This window comes from Hetaerina americana, unplaced genomic scaffold (genome assembly GCF_022747635.1).
Source record: "Hetaerina americana unplaced genomic scaffold, ioHetAmer1.1.p SCAF_10, whole genome shotgun sequence".
Classification (NCBI taxonomy): Eukaryota; Metazoa; Arthropoda; class Insecta; order Odonata; family Calopterygidae; genus Hetaerina; species Hetaerina americana.
Window position 1 is genome coordinate 4,131,384 of NW_027286070.1, and position 19,986 is coordinate 4,151,369.

Consider the following 19,986-nt stretch of genomic DNA (forward strand, 5'->3'; position numbering starts at 1 on the left):
GTTTCACAATATCAAACACTGGGCGTCGCGTAGTGATCCCTGAATCATCTCAACAAAGCAATCCTAAATGAAGACCCTTTTCGCTTCGTTATGCTCCGATGAAATAAATAAAATAAATCTTTGGCTCATTGCAAAGCTGCATCTTTTTTCTAATAAAATTAGCAAACAAGTTTTCTTAGATCTCTCGACAACCAACCCTAGCCAGAATAAATTTCCTTTAAAAAAGGTCTCATTTCCCACGCTAGCGATCAGGCGGTCGGGGGCTCTTTCCAGCGAGGGACTCGGGGGATACCGTGTGTGGTCATAATTTCATGTCCGGGGGGGAAGGAGGCGTGCTATTGGTTGCATTTTGTGCGTCCTGTCTCCTCGCTGTCTGCCCTGGATAGAGAGGGTCGCGCACACGGGGTTGGGTGTCTCGCCCTCGGGGGAGGAGGCGCCGTCGGGGCGGGCCAGGGGCGACTGAAAAGGGGGCGGCGGGATTGAATTTGGGGTCTGCGTGGGCGGCAGCCCCCCTTCGCGTGACCCACGGCGCTTATATAAAGATCCTTATCGATACATACCAACATATATATATATATATATATTATATATATTATATATATATATATATATATATATATATATATATATATATATATATATATATATATATATAATATGCTTTCGTAGACGTAACACGGAAGTGCCGAATAGTACATTACACAGTAACACACAATATAGAAACACAAAAAAAGGAACACTCACACGTTATTTCTTGATAATTTCGACGGAATTCTACTCCATATTCATCGGAAGATATAGAAGTAATGACTCCTATATCTTCCGATGAAGATGGAGTAGAATTCCGTCGAAATTATCAAGAAATAACGTGTGAGTGTTCCTTTTTTGTTTCTATATTGTGTGTTACTGTGTAATGTACTATATATAAAAAAATATATACATTTCTAAAAATATATATGTTTGTATGTTTTCATATATACATACATATATATATATATATATATATATATATATATATATATATATATATATATATATATATATGAAATTGTGTTTATTTAATAGCGAGGTGAGAAGGTCGAAAAACCACGTTGTCCACGTGATATTTATATTTCATCTGACTTAGGGACTTCCGGCTTCGCAAACACGCGTTTGACTTGTTCACTCCGTGCATCATCTGGAGTATATTTAACAAAAAAGTAATACGCAGGAAAGATCATGTCAATAAAATTAGAGAGATCAAGAGTAAAACAAATCGATTTATGATGTTATTTTTTCCGCTAACGATAAGTGATCGTAATAACATTGTCCGACCGCGGTAGGGTTCATCTTCGGGTAAAATTATTCTGGAGTGTATTTACCTCCTGCCACAAACCCTAGCGGTGGCTTGATAGGTACTCAAATGCTGACGTTTCGTTAATAATGGATGCAAAACATGTTAGAAGGAAAAATCAATAGTCATTTTGGGTGGAATAGAGGGAAGCAGGATGTATCTGGATTTAAAGAACGGCTTAGTGTAACCCTAGTAGTGTAACTTAGAGTAGTTTTATTGTATCATTCAACGCCATGTTTTTTTAGGTTATAAATGCGGTAGACATCAGGAATCCATCAAAACACGTACCTTGACCAGTTGACTGCTCTTCATAATAATATTTATGAAAAAGAACATTAACGTTTATCTTTCTGAAGGTTGTCTTGATAGGTAACGATTTAGGTCATCTAATATTAAGTAACCCAAATACAGGTTGCGGAATTAATACATTATTGTTTTATTCTTATAGGTTCTCCAACAGTGAAGTTAGATTCTTGATGAACACTTCTTCATTGGACCAGTTTGAGTTCCATTGATAAAAATAAGTATTACCATAAGTTGCTGATACGATTCTGACACATGGGGTCGTTTTCCAACAACTAAGTTCCATTAATGGAAATAAAAAGCAACCAGTACTATAATTGTTAGTTTTAAAAAAAAACCATCAATCAAGTCAACAATCAAAGATTGTTTCAGGGAAAATCGTGAATCACTATTGCAAATAATAATGAATTAAAAAAAAGGCTCTGATGGGTTTAACAGGTGATTTTTGATGGATTGACAGAAGTGTGATGAAACTGGGTCAAACTTCGAAGGTCAATAATATGGATCCTATAGCGATAACGCCGGTCAAAGAAACGTTGGCGAAACCTAAGAATGGAGTGAGAGCGTTACTAATGAAAATAGTGCCTAACAGGGGCGCGTTTTATGGTTGCATTGATGAGACCCAAATTTTCCACAAGTCACCGTGACGTTAAGAGAGGGGACCAAATTATTCTCGAGTAGCCGAACGTCCTCAACTGACGCATGTACCTCCGCCGATTCCCCTTAACGTGTCCTTTAGCGCCTGATGGGGAGGACACCACTGGCCACTGCTGTTCTTCTAAGCCTTGCATACCACGACCATAAACTCATTAACACCTTGCACTACCGTTTGACCTCTTCTTACTCTCCGCAAGAACATTCAACATCCATTCATTCCGTTCAGCATGCCTCTATTCCCTTTCCCTCTGTCCTCACTCTGCCTATATTCGCTCCTCTAATGCATCACAGTTCCCAGGATTTATTATTTTAGTACCCTGCAAACCAACTATAGGGCGTGTGGTAGGAAGTGAATGCATATGCAGACTAATTTGGACCCAAATCTTGTTACCCCAACCGGGGTCGGACAATGTTATTCTAATCCCTTATCTTTCGCGGAAAAAATGACATATTAAATATATCTGTTCTACACTTGATCTATCTAATTTTATTGAAATTATCTCGCCTGCCTTAGTACGATGGGAGTAATAATACATCTTCAACCTCATTGCTAAAGAGACATCCTTCTAATTTAAACCGTAATTTATCCATCGCTCCGCGACTGATTCCCAGCTTCTCTACGCTAATAATTTTTACCCATTACTCAGTTAATCATAAGAACGTTTCACAAATCTAGCTCCTCCACGCTGCACAAGATTCAATTCGTCAATCAATCCAACTTCTTGAGGATCCCATATAATAGCAGCATATTCTAAATGAGGCATAAACAGCGAGAGATAACATTTCTCTTTAACCTTTTCATCATATTTACCGGTTACTCCTCTTCTAGTAAATCCTAATTTTTTGTTAGCTTGTCCACGTATTCCTCGTATGAGATTCTCACAGGAGAGGTCGTGAATGAGGGTAACGCCAAAGTACTGAATAGAGACTGAACATTCCATTTAGGTCTTCCCGATACAGTGGGCGTTCGGGAGGAAATTGCTCTTTTTCCAAAAATTTATCACTTCGCATTTTTGTAGGTTTAATCTGTCTCCCCTACTATGCCCAATGCTTCCTCATATGCTTTCAATTCCGTACACTACAGTTAACACTCTTCTCCACACTCACGTCTAAAATGTCCTTATTCTATGTACTCATTGCCATACTCTAGCTCAAACGACCAATTTTAGGAGTCATAGTTGCTAATCCACGTCCTTTACCGAAGTACGTATTCGCCAGTTTCAGCATTCCTGTCTCCAACTTTCTCTTTGCAAAAGTTAGAGTGAAATATGTTGCACTTTAACATTGACCATTTCTTTATTCCCTCATATACCCTATGAATAACATAACCTGAGTCAAACTGGGGGTGTCTGAAAACAGCGGAAATCGAATCCAGGTCCTTTGGTCAGTAGTCAAGCGCTTTACTCAATGGAGTACTGCACCTTAGTATGATTCATTGGTGGGTGATATCAATCTCAAGATCCAATGGAGTAAACTACAACTTGCCATCTCAGTAGGTAGATAGATAGATAATTTAGTACCCTGCAAGCCACTGCTAGGGTGTGTGGCAGCGGGTGAATACGCACCAGAATAATTTTCACCCGTATATGAACCCTAACGCGGTCGGACAATGTTATTCTGATACCCTATCGTTAGTGGAAAAGATAACATCTTAAATCAATTTGTTACACAGTTAATCTCTCTCATTTTATTGATATGATCTCACCTAGTGTAGTACGAAGGGGGTAATAATACCTTTCACCATTATTGCTAAAATGAAATCCGCCCAATTTATGCAAGATTTTTAATCTGTAATTTAACCTTCACTCCGTGAATGATTCCCTGCCTAGCTCCTCTAATTATTTGGATACACTACTAAGTTTATCATATTCGTGGATTCATGCATGTGAACAAAAGAATTTCGAAATCGAATTCTGAGTTCTGTTCGTTTTATAATGATATGTTCCGGCCATTTTGGAATTAAGATGGAGAATGTGATAATAACAATTTATTTTTCCGGCCATCAAGATCAGCTGTTTATGTACCAGCTTAAAAATAAGTGGTCCATCTCAATTTCATCTTCAGCTGTTTCTATTCGATCTGTCAAGTTTTCCCGGCAAGAAAGGAAGATGTTCTTAGAAAAAGTTGTAAATTCAAATGCCTGGGAAATGGGTCAGTTTTACGTTAACCCGCGAAAAATAAACCACGTCGTGGAGAGCGCACATGCGCAGTGGTAAGGTGGGTGGGGAAGGCGCCAGCACGCCGACAGGTCGCCTATCGAGGCGCCACCCTCCCCCGTGAGCGGGAATAAAGACGGAACCCTTTGGCGCCGCACGCGGCGGTAAGGCTTTATTTTCATTTCTCTAAATTCTCACCTTTTATAAACGAAGTCTCCCTTTCCTTGATTACTCAAGCGCGGCTGGCATCACGTGATTAGACGAGAGATTGTCCACCCACCGATAAGCGGACTCCAATAACCCACAATTCTATTACCAAGTCCTCTTTTTGCTTCGATTCGTACAGGTTGGTAGGAGATATTTGCTATACATCGAAAAATACCGCTTTTAAAATGGACTTACATGTCCATCAATCCTCATTCAAGAGACGAAATGGAAAAATACACACTCCACCCCAAATCTTCCCTAAATGCGATGGCAATGGCACTCTTGTCTCCATGACAGTTCGTCTCACTTCCCTATTCATTTTGTCCTCGCATTTGCCATCTCCGTCCAATTAATTTCCATTCTCTTATGATCCCAAGTCAAATTGTGCCTCTCTTAACGTCTGCCGCGGTCCTTCCTTACTTGGTCCATGTGGGCCCTCAAGAATCCTCGTCGAAGCCCTAACTTCTCCATTCCCATCTACTTCCTCCAGACAAATGATTTATGCCATAAGACCAGTGCCCTCTCCTTCTTGTCTCTTGGTTCTGAGGACCATTTCCCTTCTACTTCCTTCTCTTCTTATCAAGAGTTCCTACTCTTTTCCGTCCATCTGACTTCAAATGTCTACCTCAAGCAACACGCTTTTTTTTAGTTTCCTGCAAGCCTCAGCTAGGGTGTGTGGCAGGGGGTTTCTACACATCAGACTTACGTATTTGAACAGTGTTATTCTGATTCCTTATCATTCATTAAAAAAATTACATCTTAAATCCAACTGCTCTACACTTAATCTCTCTAATTTTAGAGGCGTGATCTCTCCTGCCGTAGTACCATGGGGGTATCAATGCCAAACAGACGTCCTTCCGATTCATTCAAGAGATTTAATCTGTAATTTAACATTCGCTACGTGAGTGGTTCCCAGCCTAGCTCCTCTAATTTTTCGGATACCCTAGTAAGCTTATCATAACAATGTTTTACAAATTTGGCTCCTCTACGCTGCTGCTCGCGATTCAATTCGGCAATCAATCCAACTTCTTCAGGATCACATATACTGTTAGCACATTCTAAACGAGGTCTAACGAAATATAACGTAAACGTATCACGGTAAACCACTGCACAAACGTATATTTCTAGTGACTACGGAGTCAATGTCGTTAATGGAAAGAAGGAATAAAAGAGGCCCAAAAACACTTCCCTGGGGAACACCTGAATGTGATTCTACTACATCAGAGAACACTCCATCTATGACTACTCTTTGTACCCGGCCATTAAATGCTTTAAAGGCTTTCATTCTTCCCTCGGTTGTTTTCTTAACGTTCCATTACTGGAGGAGTGTTTTGGATAGAAGTAGGAGAGGTAAGGCGAGAGAGAAGAGGGTTTTGAGGGAATATGGTTTGGATATACTAATTAGGCGTCACTGTAAGTGAAATAAGTGTACTCAGAGGATTGGGAATGCTGAGGGAATGGAAGAGACTCGAATTTCCTTACGTGAGATGGTGTGAGGAAAAAGGAGTGAGTTTTAGGGGAAGAGCGTAAGAGTTGCGTATAAAATTGCTTCAAGACTGTCAGGACAGGGAAATATTCTCAGAGAGTCTCAGAATCGAGAAAGCATTAATTAAAAAATTTATGGACGTCACCTGGGCGACAGAAGCACTCAAAAGGACAGGGTGGAATGAAGGAAATTAGCAAGACCACTCTCTTTTTATTGGACTTGGCCCATCCCTTTTGGGAGCCGCGTTCAAATGTGCCCATGTTTTCATTCTTCCAGAGAACTCTAACACAGGGTACTCTCTGCGACTCAACGTGACGTAAAGAGGGGACAAAATTATTCTCGAGTAGACGGACGTCCCCAACCGCCGCATCTTCCCCGCCGACCCTCTTAGCGTGTGCATTGGGGGCTGATGGAACGGGTTGGCGCCGCCACGTAATCACCTCGGAGGCGCCACTACGCCGACAGGTTAAGCGAGGCGCCACCCACCGTCGTGATCGAAAATAGAGGAGAAACCCTTTGGCGCCACACGCGCCAGTGAGCGGTTTTTTAAAATTTCATTTAATCTCATAGACGACTCCTGCAGTGAGAAGAGTTGGTGATAGGACTGAAAGTACATAGTAACAGGGAAACTCGAAAATTGGTAAAGGTTTGCGTATTATCAAGCATTATGTTGACAATCAGTCAATCACTGTTTCAAAGCACTGCTGAGAGCATTGAAAAGTCAGTTTGTTAGGAGTGGAATTAGGTTAGAGGTAAAAAAAACAATGGTTATGCGGTTTCAGGGAGTGTTGAAGGATAAGATAAACTTTTTAATTGGAGTTTATAAAATAGAGGAGGTGGAAAAGTTTACCCATATCTTAAGTGTTTTCGGTCAAAATGTTCAACGCACATTGTCAGACTCGTGCAAAGGCAAAGAATTGCGTTGGGCAATGAAGCTTCCAGAAAGAGGAGGAAGTGAAGTATGTGTGTGGAGAAGGTAAAGCGGCGGGGCCGCTATGGTCTTCCTTGCGCGTATCTTGCGTATCACATTAGTGCATGCGGAAGTGACGAGCAATGAACGTTCATGCAAAACCCATTCACGCGTGATTTGTAAACAGATATGCGTAATGCTAATATCAGTTTTTAACGCACTCGAAAGAGGTTCTTTTAATATGTTAAAATCATTCTCTGAAACTTATTATGAAGCTCTTCCTTTGTCATTAATGTTTGAAATTATACGAAATCGGCTGTGCCCTTCCAAGTTCGATGAATACCGTTTAAACCAAGGTGGGTGGTTTTTTAACGCTTACATTGATTTTTTAAAAATCTTCTTTGAACGCCCACGTGTTAGCTATCAGTTTTTTAATGAGATCGACTTTTATTAATACTGCACCATAATCAACCCATGACTCATCCGTTGTAGGTATTCCACCATTGCTGCAAATAATATATTTGATTTAGATGTCGATATCTGTTCAGACTAATACGCGAAGACCACTTTTATCATCGTCATTTGATGGAGTGCGTTTAAGATGGGACAAATTCATAAAATTTTACCAAGATGGAAGAAATACTTGACATCCCCATCACCCTCCGGGAATGTCTAAACATTATAGAAGATATGAATTGCAATATAAGTCAACATGCATGCATCATAGATTATATGCCTCTAACCTACATTCACTAGGATATAGGGCCAAAATTGTTCACACACACACAAACGCAAACAGACACGCACACGTACATTGTAAGCGCAACGGTCAATACCCGCAGTATGCTTGAACGTCGGACAATGAGGTGTTAGTGCGGGTTGATGACTTCCCTGTGGCTGAACACAATAGAAGATGTAGTCTCCCGCCTCCTGCTCCGTATCTAGGACAGACTAACGCGCCCCTCGCCTGCCAACTGATATGACGTCTACCTCCAAGAGACTAGATTTTGACCCAACGTCAATCCTCCGGACCGAGCACATAGTCGCGTACTTAAAAAAGAAATTTTAGTGAAAGGGATGACATCACAGATCGCGGTAGATCTCTCGCTGAAGTTGGTCGCGGGGACTATCTAAAAATGTCTCAAATGTGTTTCCTTTTTATTCTTTTTGGTGTTTCCCATTGTGAAATTGTGATGATAAACGTTGTGAATCGCGCACTGATGGATATGTTTGCCAGTTGTTGTCCGGTTTTCGCTTTTAAATGTGTGTGAGTGCGTGTAGACACACACACACAATATATATATATATATATATATATATATATATATATATATATATATATATATATATATATATATATATATATATATACATGGCGGGTCGCGGTAGTCCAGGGGGTAGAGCGTTGGACTGCTGACCGGAGGGTCCCGGGTTCCCGGGCAAGGCACTCTGGGCACCTGCAGCTCCACCCAAGCTAAAGTGATTTTTCGGGGACCACATCTCCCTGGGAAACCATAACCGGCAAAGGGAAAGGAACTGCCCCCCCTACCCTCATGTGTGAATTTCACACGCCGTATAGGGCTTAGTACTGGGTGAACTCTTCCATCACCTACCAAACCGACCTTCGGGTTGATTACTGTGTTTATGGTAATATATATATATATATATATATATATATATATATATATATATATATATATATATATATATATATATATATAGATGATTTCGTCGAAGTAATGCGGAAGTGTTGAATAAAAACTTGGACAGCAACAAACAATATAAGAACACATAAAAAGAACACTCGCACGTCATTTCTTAATAATTTCGACGAAATTCAGCTCCGTCTTCCTCGGAAGAAACAAAGGTACTCAGTACTTTGTTTCTTCCGAGGAAGACGGAGCTAAATTCCATGGAAATTATTAAAAAATAACGTGTGAGTGTTCTTTTTGTGTTCTTATACCTGTATTGTGTGTTACTGTCCAAGTTTTATATATACATATATTAATTCAAATGTAAATAGATATTAGGAAAAGGGATAGGAACACATAGAAAGGACGAACACAGGAGAGGGGGGGAAGCGGAATCAGACAGATCCCAAGCGCAAAAATATTTCCTTGACCGGGACTTGAACACCGGATCTTTCCACTTTGCCGGGCGGCAAGTGGAAAGTATAATACATACTATATATTTTACACTGATGTATCTGGATGTGTTATGTGTGCGTGTGTATATAAAAACCATGAACACAGTAATCAATCCAAAGGTCAGTTTTTTAGGTGATATTTAAGATTATTGTTTAGTGCATCATTTGTCCACACGCGGTGGAAAATCGTGTTTTTTCCGGCGTCCAATGTTGAGGGTATGAATCAAGATGGCGCTTTTAGTCATCCCTATTTCTCACTTAAGCTGTGTGTTTATTCTGCGACCGAATTTGCCTTCGAAACCTCATAGGGTAAGAAACTGGTAAACCCCTTATTCCCCCGTAAACACATCTAACTACCAAACTCTTGTTTTTTTACTATAGCCACTCTGTCGATCATTCTTTACGTTCCAATATCAAAATTCCGATATTTAACCTTCCCAAGTCCCTTCGCGCACTCACACACTAACACGTGCGCTGCAAGCATTGGTCATACCCAGCGCTCGTGAGATTGGGAGAGCTACGCTCCGAAGTATAATTCTGTGCGAACGGTTTGGATAATTTCGGGCCGAATGGAGCGAGGGAGAGAGATCGTCGACTCTAGGAGAGAGAGAGAGAGAGGGGAGGATGATGAGTGGGTGCTCCAAAGGTTGCCGCCAAATGCCACCAAGCGCGACAATGGAGTGATTACCATGGGGACTCGATACAAATCATCTGTCTGCGCCTCACTCTCTCCCGCACGCACTTCCAGGTGGCAGCACCTATACACACTCTCGCGCGCAAAACGGCGGACGGCGGTGAAAGAGAGTTTTTTTTTTAAGTGAACGAGTTCAGTGACCCGGAACCGTGGGTGCGGGAGGGGGAAAGGGGGGGGGAGAGGGGAAAGAGAATGGGGGTGGAGGAGAGGGCGAGCCAGCGACTGCCCTCAATATATTGCTCGCCCAGAAAACGCACGCGGTCGCATATTGTGCATGTCACCCAGACAACCAAACAACCGCCTGCTTACCTCGCCCAAGACCGGTGAAAATGATCCACGCCTTGATCGTTCCCGCGATTCAATTTTTGCGGCGTTTCCTCCGGTGGGTATCCAATTAATAACTTACAGCAGAGGCGCTAAATCTGTTTCCATCAGCGATGATGCCGTGGTCATCACGACTGTTTGCACTTTTTCATTTCCTAGTAATAATTTTTCAGAGCAATTACTTCGGAACCATTTTTTTGTACGCGTGGCTCTCCTGGTAAAATCGAAGACGTCGTCGTATTCTTCGGATATTATAGATTTAAAGCGTGAAAAATAGGAGGGCGCTCATCGAAAATATTTAATTATACAGTTCCCAGTCGTCGTCCGGGAAAACACTCAGGATTCCACAACTTTCAAAAAACAGCAAAATAAGAATGCCCAGGAATTATACTATATAATTAATCGTTTCGGGCGTAACTTAGTCGAATTGTTTCTATTATGAAAAATATCGAAGTAAAACTTTGCATATCCATGTATATGGAATAAACTTCAACGCGTTAGAGTTTATTTTATATGTATTTACAAAGTATTATTTTGACGTTGCTCACAATGGCCAGGAGTTAAAACTGTTTTTGTACACAATTTGCAAGGAATTTTAATGTCAAGTACCTATATTCAAAACAAATAAACAGCGTGTTGCTAACAAAACAAACCTTGGAATGCGTTTCAAATTTGAAATCTGAACCCAACAAGGAAATCCTCTCAATATTGCCGACGGAATCACGGTGGAATCAATGAACAATACGCACTCTGGTTTTTAGCACTGGGCCACGCGAAAAAGAAAATTCCAGTGAGGAGTTTTTTATGCCGGTGAACTTAAATTAACATTTTTTCCCGGAAGCGATTTATTTAATTCTTACATACAAGACAAAATACCTACGTTTATCCTCACGCTATTATCGCTGAACAATTCAAGTTGTTATACCAAAATGATGGGTGGTAATCATTGAGCCCATCCCGTATTATAGTGAGTAAATTTACGCGAGGTTCTTCGCCGTTTCTAACGAGAACAAAATCTTTATAATAAAAAATTTCACTTTCCTGATCGATTCCTTTATCTCAAGAATTTAATTTCGTAGATCCACGCACAATGTCTGCCGCAGTGGGTGGACAGCTGATAAGACATACATCTGACAGAGGAAGATCATCATACTTTTTAAATTCTTCACAGTGGGCAAAGTTCCCACAAATATGGATTTAAGTTTACGTGAACCCTTGAGAAACATAGGACGCAGTGGTTGAGATTATCCACCGTGGGAAATTTGTGCTCGGCAAGAGAGAGGAGAGTTTTCGGACAACCCCGTCTTTGGAGGACGTATTTTAAATTGTTTCAGTGTTTTTTTTCAAGGCGGTAGTCTTACTACTGAGCGTATAGCGCAAATGAGACGAGATATCCGCTTTTGAAGGTAAACCAAAGTCAACTCTCGCATGGGTGTCTTCTCTTCTGCGCTCTACATTCCTTGTATTATAATATATATAAAACCATAAACACAGTAATCAACCCGAAGGTCGGTTTGGTAGGTGATGGCAGAGTTCACCCAGTGCTAAGTCCGACGGCGTGTAAAATTCACACATCAGGGTAGAAGGGCCATTTCCTTTCCCTATGCAGATTATGGTTTCCCAGGAAGATCTGGTACCCGAAAAATCATATAGCTTGGGTGGAGCTAGAGGTGCCTTGCCCGGGAATCGAACCCGGGGCCCTCCGGTCAGTAGTCCGACGCTCTACCCCCTGGCCTACCGCGACCCACTATTATATATATATAAATATATATATGATTTCGTCGACGTAACACGGAAGTGTTGAATAATAAATTGGACAGCAACAAACAATATAGAAACACATAAAAAGATCACTCACACGTTATTTCTTGATCATTTCGACGGAATTCTGCTCCGTCTTCATCGGAAGATATAGAAGTAATCAGAATTCCGTCGAAATGATCAAGAAATAACGTGTGAGTGATCTTTTTATGTGTTTCTATATTGTTTGTTTCTGTTCATTATATATATATATAATATATATATACACACAATACATATATACTATATATATATATATATATATATATATAATATATATACACACAATACATATATACTATATATATATATATATAATATATATACACACAATACATATATACTATATATATATATATAATATATATATACACACAATACATATATACTATATATATATATATATATATATATATATATATATATATATATATATATATATATATATATATATATATATATATATCTTCGAATCAGAACACTCTTCGCTGACGCACAAATATATAAAAACATTGATTAAGATTTTTAAAATAGAAACACAAAGAAAGGGCACTCACATACAGGGTAGGACAATTAAATCCGGACAAATGAAACTTTCGTTTAAAAGCAAATGTAAAAAAAAATATAAATGAAAATGTATATCCTTTTACATCCAAGTCGGGCTATCTGTCAAGAGTAACATTACTTAATGTAACCCCCTTCAGCTGCAATGACTGCCTCAAATCTTGTCCTGAATCGATCGCACGGACTCTTTAAAACAGCACTTTCCATATCCGCGAATGCTGCTACGATAGCGGTGAGTAGATATGCGACATTAGTGTACCTTGTCTTTTTGCTAGCTCTTTCGACTGAGCTGAAAACATAATAATCGAGGGGGTTCGAGTCCGGGCTATTCGGGGGCCATAACTCCTTTGACCAGAACATGTCAATGCTATCTGAGAGCTAGTTTTGGACTAAATAACTCGTATGAGCTGGTGCACCGTCCTGTGGAAAGACATGCGTATATACATGCGCGTGTATGAGTGCGTTTGTTCCTTAACTGTTTCCTAGTCCTTTTTCCAGTAATAATATGTGTATTTCGCCATTCTGGTTGTATTTCCTCCTCTCATTATTCGTGCCTTTAAACACACTGCAGTAAGTGGTTAGCGTTAAGATTTTTTTCTTGTTCTATTATCGTTACATCTTCAGTTTTGTTCGCCCTTCCCCTGGCAGTGTGTGTAAAGGCATTCGGGGGCCATCTTCTTGCCCAAGAAAGGATAAGTTGGTTGTACCAAACCATGAAGATCTTAGCAATAATTACACCTTTATTGATTTTAAAGTGGTCTGGGAATACATTTGTAAGTCCGTGGTTCGTTTCCGGACGCCGGAAACAGTCTTTCTGTTTGGAATCTCAATCCTTTTACCTTCCCCTATAACCTTGCATTCGTCTTTCATGGGTTACCTTACCTTAGCGCACATTCTTGAAATTATAGTTACCTTTGAGCGGAGTTTATTGTGTGTGTATGTGCGTGTGCAAATATATGTGTATATACATACATATATGGTACATATAGACAAAAATATGTATGTGTATATATACATAAATAAATGTGTGTACATATACACACACAATGAACTCGGCTAAAAGGCAAAATAATTATTCAAGAATGTACGTTGAGGTGTGTGTGTGTGTGTGTGTGTATATATATATATATATATATATATATATATATATATAAACACCATTATACACTCATAAAATAGGCCCATCCCCTCTATGGGTATCTCTCCTTAAGTGTCTTCAAGGAGAATCGGATAGCATATGTTGATAAAACCATTAGCGTTGTCGCACTGCATTCTTCGGCCACCTGCATGACATCGCCATTCCTTCGTGCAAGTAGTCGATTTCCCCACACCGGGACACATTAAGACGCTTTCCCAAGGAAAACGAGTAAACAAATTCCATTTACGTGGGAGGTTCTTACGGATGGGAAAAATGACCTTGCGCAGTTTTTTTATTTATTTGACCAGATGGATTGGAGTGTAATCAAATGCATCGGATATAAATTACCGTTCGTGAATTTGAAACTACACTCGATGAAGGAATCAACAAGGGAGGCATAGGTGCGTGTGGTGGTGTGATAGGGGGGTGGGCGGGAAGGCATTCGAGTCGGTAGGAATATCGGGCGATGGATATGTCGCCGTGAACTTACCCAATGGATTACAATAATTACGGGAGGAATTTAAAAAAATAATGCGAGATATATGGGATGCAAATAAATGCATAAAAGCGAGAGGAATGCGACCTTCAAGAAAGGGGAAGGTTGCACAATTTCAGGTTGCAAAGGGGCATCTAACAGCAAATAGGGAAACCTGAATTGTTTCGGGCAGTTCCTGTTTTTGGAAGTGTCTCGAGTGAAAAACAAGAATTTTGCAAAAGAATCGCGGCGTTTGTGATGAAACCATCCTTCCCCATAGGAGAAAGTTCACGACAGGGACCTGAGTTAAAGTAGTTAGGTAAACATTGGTGAAAACTTCAGTGCGTATTTAACATAGTTTGGCTCGGAAACGTGGCCGCCGGGAATTAGGACAAAATGGTCGCGTCCAGAATGACAATGGTCGTGTCCCTTCGGGCGTTCTAGTGCTGACGCCCACACCGTCCGATTAAGATATAGGAGTGCATTTTTGATGGGAAGCACTTTGAGCTGATTTACCCGTTCGAATATGGATCTCTAGATCTTCAAGGCAGAATCCTATTTCCCCCCATCCCCTTTCCTTCATCGCTGACTTCCAGAAACGAACGTAGACTCCCTCGTAAAATCTTGAAATCAGAGAGGTGACAAAGTGGTCTCGATTGCCTTATAAACGTGACAGACTTATGGTCATCGAGAGATAAAAGTTGAAAGCTAATGAAAGGAATGTCCCCGCTCCGAATAAGGACGAATGCGCGGTCTAAGTTGATCGCCCGTTAATTAGTAATTATGCCCACGCCACCTTATTCACTTCGAAATGGCTCGTGATTCGTCGGTTGCCTTCCTCCAAGGATAGGCGAGGTCGGCTGCCTCCGTACTTTTCATTGAAAGGTACGTTTCAACGGTGAAAATATTTTCGTCACAATGGATTCCGGAAAAAAATTGTTGAAAGCTCCAAAAAAAAAACTCCCGTGGAAATGCCTATTTCAAATTAGTATGAAAATATTGTACTCACAAAAACAAGCATCAAGCGCAATCAATATATATTTCTTTCGATTTCGAGTTTTGTTTGAATCGGGATTGTTTCGGGGTTAGTATTTTGCATCGACATTTGTTCAATCGCTAATAATTTTCTGGCGCTTATTAACCTATAATTACTGATCATACAGCGCCAACTATCAATAAATTTAATATAAATGTTGGAGTACTATCAACAGAGTACCTAGAGTGTCAGATATAGTACCTATTTTAACTAGAGGCGTCGAGACCCCCTGATAAACCGGAAAGTGGTCAAATACGTACGTGCGACCCCGCCCTTTGTTGAGAGTTCACTTTTCTGAGTCTTGCTACGCATGGGCAACACATGATGAATCGGTTTACCTCAGGCGACCGCCAAAATGAAATAAAAACCCGCTGCTCATTCATGTTCAGTTGATTATTTTCGCGTAGCATTTGTGTGTAGTGTTGGGTTGTATTTCCAGGGATGGAATTGAAACCTAAACTGAATCCCTAAAATAAGCGAGCTTCGATTTATTTTAAACACGAATATTTTATTTAACAAGTACATTGATTAGAAACAACACGTCCCCATCAACAAATAGTGCCGTTACAATAATTTACACTGAAAAAATAGATCTGTAATGACATTAAAAAAAATCCCTTAACGATTGTATTGAAATTTTGTATCGTAACACCCTCCTCTTAATTTTATAAGCACAAAGCAAACTGTCAGAGCAAAGTTAGTGTTCCTTTTACTACTCCCTCGGAACCAGGTTCTACTGGAGACATGAAGTGCATTTCGAAGTGTTAATAGATGGTTTGGTGATCTTGATTTGTTGAAATGTACTTTATGTGGAGCGTTTTTATTCAATTTTTTAATCAATATTTTTTAAATTTTATTTTAATTTATTATTTCTTCAATTTGTTATTTTTATTTATCTTATTTTTTTACTTATTACAATACGTTGCTAATAAAATGTTCTTTGTTTTATGGATTTTTTTCTTATTTTTGTTTTTTTTAAACGATTAGCGATAGTTTGGAAGGTGGTTGATGGACGGTGGGTGTGTTTGGGTTGACGTTAATATGGTCAGTAAATCAGGACGGGTTGGTTGGTATAAGATGAGGAAATTCAGATGTGCTAGGACCAGCTTGCTTCTTTTTCGAAGAGGTTTTGTTTTTGTATGCATTTTAGTTTTTGCGGGAAGGCCATATTTGGTTTATTTATTTTAGGGTAAAGGGTGGTAGATTGAGGAAATTTAGGAGCTTTTTAACACCTTCATGAATCAGCCCTTTGATTGTATGTTGCCGATTTAGGGGTAAACGGCACTCGTAGCATTAAAACGCATTTCGCTGGGAATGTCGCAAATGGACCTTCAACTTGGATATCAATGAGTTCCTCGAAGCGGTTGCTTGACGATTGCTTGCAAAACTATTAAAATTCGTCGAGTACCCTCCCATCCAACTACGGGGCATTCACTTTGTTGACATCAACAGTCGGCAAGGAGACGGGCGATTAAAAATCCATCTGCATCTAACGTACTTGGGAAAGCTGCCAACAGAGTTGCCAACCCTCCCGTATTTCCGGGATATCCCACGTCTCACCATCTTATTTTTTGCATCGCGAAAGATCCCGTTCTGTTTTCCCGCGCGGAGAAATGATCTCATTAAACACTTTTATTTGGTTTCCTAAGTTTGGCAACGAACAGTTACGTAAAAAAAGATAAATTTCAAATCATGAAAAATGCACGCTTCCTGAACAGTACAAGTATACATTAAGTGTATAGGCATAAGCATCATTGTGAAATAGGTCGATTTATACTGAGTTGAATTTATATGGCGCATTTATATGTATTGCCTTCGTTCACAAATTTATGTTAATGTCCATTATCGACGCAGTATATTGTCAATTCCTTATCTTCTTCTATTTTTCCCGAGATAAAGGTTGGCAACCGTAGCTGCCAATTCTTGGAAGGTAACGGAATACATTTTTGCGCTGCTCACACGATTGGCATTACCTCGATGCGAAGAGGCCTAAGATGTGAAATATTGTATACAAACATTATAAAAATATTTCACCAGCTTTACGAACGCCAAATAATAAAGATATATATATAGACACAGATGCAGATTTTTAAACCATGGAGACACAAAGGAAGGACACTCACACAATGTTGTTTTGACGTTTCGACGGCTCGGCCGTCGTCTTCAGAATTGATTGGTTCTAAAGATTCAGAAATTGATTCCGAAGACGACGGCCGAGCCGTCGAAACGTCCAAACAACATTGTGTGTCTTCTTTGTGTCTCTATGGTTTAAAAATCTACATTGTGTTTTTATATATTTGTGCGTCGCCGATGAGCGTTCCATTTCGAAGGTATATATATATATATATATATATATATATATATATATATATATATATATATATACCTACCTTCGAAATGGAACGCTATATATATGTATATATAGAAAGAGAGAGAGAGATAGATAGATATCTACTGGTGCTAATATGGGTTCTAGAGCATGCTCTTAACACCTCGTAATATTGGGTGTAAATGGCCCGGTTCCTCATTCCCTGTGAAGGTTTCCCAGAAAGATCTGCTACCCGATACATCACACGGATGGGACAATGAAGCTGTAGGTGGACAGAGGTGTGCCCGAAAATCGAACCCGGTGCCTCCCAGTCAACATCCTCGCATTCTACACATTCGACCACCACGCCCCTTTTTTCGCAATCATCATCGAAATGTTTAGAGAGGACTGAACGAAAGAAGTGCAGACCTGGGAGTGCAACACTACTCATGGTGTACTTGAATGAAACACGTAGTTAATTACATTACGAGTACTTAATATGAACTCATATTGGTGCGCAAGAAGGCGTGTCCTCTTTTGACTAATAAAAATTCTTGTCCGTTTCAACATAACGGATCTGGACACCCCCTCAATTATCCCCTACCCCGAGACTGTTATGCAACTTACGGACTGCCCGAGAGTGTGCCGGTCCGGTGGACGGCGGTCTGCCGCGGGGGTTCACAAAGCGGAGGGGGGGGGTTAGGTAGCGGAGGGAATGAGTGTGTTCGGGGGTGCCAAGGGAAAGGGCTATTAAAAGAAGTGCCTGGCGGTGGAAAACCCCGACGGCCCGCAAAAAAAATAATGAGGAGACGCAAGAGAGAGAGAGAGAACATATACGTATAGATGGCGGGAATGTAAAAAAGTGAAAGCGGACGCGCGCCGTGCATCCGTAAGCGGGCAACACGGGATTCCCAACAGTCCCCTCTCCTCCACCCCAGAGGACAGCTCTCCCAACAAACCGCCCGCTCTCGGATCCGGGAGTATCGGGATCAATTGGAAGCCGATTCATTCATTCAGGAGTGAAACGTGCGCCCCGTGGCCGAAGGGTGTTTTAATGCGGGGGTGGGGATGATACCACTGCACGCACTACTGCATCATCTGGAGGACAAGACAAGAAGACCACCGGGGGAGGTGGCAATGGAGGCGGGTGTGGCTCCCAAGAGACGCTGATGGTCTATTGACCGCAGGAGCAGGGATTTAGCGTATTCCAAATATCTGAGAAGCTAGGCTGGGAATCACTCACGGAACGAAGGTTAAATTACAGATTACATCTCTAGTAAAAATTGGAAGGATGTCTCTTTAGCAATGATTTTGAAATTGTACTATTACCCCCATCGTAATACGGTAGGAGAGATCATGCTAATAAAATTAAAGAGATAAAGTGTACAACAGATAGCTTTAAGATGTCGTGTTTCCTATGAATGATAAGGGATCATAATAATACTATCCGACTGTGGTTGGGGGGAGAAAAGTATTTTTATTTTTTTCATTATGAGCATCCCACTTTTTTGTCTTAATCTCATCCAACTTTAGTTATTTCCCTTCTTGTTACTCACAGCTCCTCTCGTGTGCGTAAAGAACCGTATCTCGCTTTGATACTGTAGTGCATAAACCTATAATTATCATGATAGATCAATATTCGAATTCTTTTACAGAAATAAATTGCAACTAAAATTGAGAAATCTCAATTTTATCATGATGCATGGCTGATATGTAATCACCCACGGTCACGCATCCCATCGGTTGTTTGCAGGTTAGCACGTGGAATGGAATGTGGAATAGATTTATATTGTAGCTCGATATACATTTAGACATCCTCAGTTTCAACCAAGATAGCTGATTCGAGAAACAGCTATTCTTAGGGAAGCGAGTTGTGGCAGAGGAAAGAGATATGTCCCCCGCCCCCTTGCTACCCTCCGATTAATGCGTGGACACCCCTGGCTCAGTATTTAAGCGAGCTCTCTTACCAAATTAATCTTCGGATTGATTATCTTACAAGTTTTATTCCGAAGAGAATGGGTCTCACCAATGTGGAAGGCACCTCCGATCGCATGCCAACTTTTATTGGTGTTTCTTCTCGGGAGATCGAAAGATGGCATCCTGGGTTAATTCAACGAGAGATTTTCGATCGTGGTTACGATCAATACCACTTAATAACATCATCAGTCAGGTTGAGTCGCCTTCAAAACGATTGTAGTGTCGTGTATCCATTTTTATGGCTACTCCATTAAAAAAAATTAGGAAGTACCAACTCCATTAGTGAGATCGAAAAAAAATTACAGCCACTTTTAGGACTACTTTCAAAAGTAGAGTCATCTACTGTCATCTCATTCTGATTCCCATCTTAAATCTCAAATTGCTTAAGGTTGGCAATTAAATGACGAGAGAACCGCGATGTTTGTCTGTTGGAAAACGTTCCGTTTACTCAGAAAACTGCCGACTCATGTTC

At 40.4% G+C, this 19,986-nt stretch overlaps 1 protein-coding gene across 2 annotated transcripts in view; it reads right to left on the bottom strand.

Moving 5' to 3' along the window:
- The window catches only part of LOC139699656 (glycerol kinase 5), a 251,509-nt gene that overhangs the window by 108,326 nt on the left and 123,197 nt on the right, over window positions 1-19,986 (bottom strand). The gene's annotated exons all lie outside the window — the stretch shown is intronic.